Source organism: Rhynchophorus ferrugineus, unplaced genomic scaffold (assembly GCF_030347505.1).
Source record: "Rhynchophorus ferrugineus isolate W39M unplaced genomic scaffold, kcgeb_rfMv2 rfM2, whole genome shotgun sequence".
NCBI classification, from domain to species: Eukaryota; Metazoa; Arthropoda; class Insecta; order Coleoptera; family Curculionidae; genus Rhynchophorus; species Rhynchophorus ferrugineus.
Window position 1 is genome coordinate 77,210,823 of NW_027472581.1, and position 1,644 is coordinate 77,212,466.

At 30.2% G+C, this 1,644-nt stretch overlaps 1 non-coding gene across 1 annotated transcript; it reads right to left on the minus strand.

Moving 5' to 3' along the window:
* Window positions 1–1,028: 1,028 nt before the first annotated feature.
* Window positions 1,029–1,100, minus strand: TRNAE-CUC (transfer RNA glutamic acid (anticodon CUC)). The gene has a single exon. It is a non-coding gene; the product is annotated as a tRNA-Glu (tRNA).
* Window positions 1,101–1,644: the final 544 nt, after the last annotated feature.

Consider the following 1,644-nt stretch of genomic DNA (forward strand, 5'->3'; position numbering starts at 1 on the left):
GCACGCATTAAATTTGGAGTAAAACAATTCCTCTTCCCCTATACTTACTATGAAGATTTCCTGCTATCTTTGGAATATCTAAATTCATACAATTTTTATTACATTACACATTTTTAAACGCAAATTTTAAATTTGTAATATCTCCGAAAATATTTGTTTAATTTACATGCTGTAAGGAACCATATTGATCTATATTAATTGCACACTGTATTTAAGGTGCTTAATTCGATAAGGATTAATGCCGTATTGCTTAAAATAGCTTCGTAAATAAGCCATTTTCTCACGTAAAAAGTAAACAATAAAAATGGTTAATGTGGGTTATCCCTAAAAGATAAACATATACCATCGCGGACTTTTTTGTAGACCTTTTTATGGTGTACAATACTGTAGTACATTAATTTGATCTAACTCGTAGGGTTAGGCAGCGTTTTTGCTAATTGCTAAATAAGCCTAAAAAAATAGGTTAATTTACGACATCACGTTAGAAACCTCTAAAATTAGCAATGTTGCCTTAGTATATTATGCATGTATTATACATATAAACCTTCCTCTTGAATCATTCTATCTATTGAAAAAAACCGCATCAAAATGGATATAGGGACAGAAAAGGCGACTTTGTTTTATACTATGTAGTGATCTAGATCATCCAAACCGAAGGTGTTACTGTCGACAATTCTTCTTTCCATAAATCGAGGCAGTTCTGGTTTAAATATCCTTCTCGACCTGAATGTCTATTGTAATAATTCTTTGCAATACCCCATATCAACTCAATTTGATTAAATATGCAGTGATAGGGGGGAAAACATAATACACTATGGCCATAATGTTCAGCAATCTGATCTGCCATGTATATTTTCTAAGGCTTAATTCTAAAAAAATTAAGTTCCTTAAGTATTCATTAATATATATGGTAAGCTTATAGAGTCTCCAGTGATTCTATTTCGAATATCTGCATAAAACTTTTGTTATTCAATCAGTCGATGTATAAATAGCAATTGGATCCAATAATTAAACCTGGAAAAAATATTTTCCGATACCGGGAATCGAACCCGAGCCTCCTGGGTGAGGGCCAGGTATCCTAGCCACTAGACCATATCGGACTTGATACAAGGAAAATTGCAATAGAAGAGGATGTTGAAGCTTATGATATTCATTGCATATATAATATAAAATTGAGAAGAGTGTTAGTGTTAGAATTGAGAATTAGAGTGTTATTAAAACCCAAAATTAATCTTTCCTTTATCGAACCACAAAATATTGAACAAATAAAAGCTGGTTTTATATTAACACCCTTATTATAATAGTGTTAAATTTGATATAAAACGTAGTGTATTATTAACTAACAAAATTGATTTATTAGGTTATCATGAATATCATACATCCGTTGATTTCGCATTTTAAATGCATCAGCTAGACGTTGGTCTTGTTTCCATAGTAGTTTCTCGTTAGATGTAGATAGAAATAACTTATAGCTTATATTTATTTTAAAAAAGCTTTTAAAAAATTGTAAAAATTGTCTGTTGTAAAAAAAATTCTGGTTTAAAAATTCAATGATATCGTCTTTGCAATCTTCATAACTATCGGAAACAAAATATTTTTTAAGAACAAAACTATTAGTGTTTTTTTGTTGTTGAGCTTCAATGC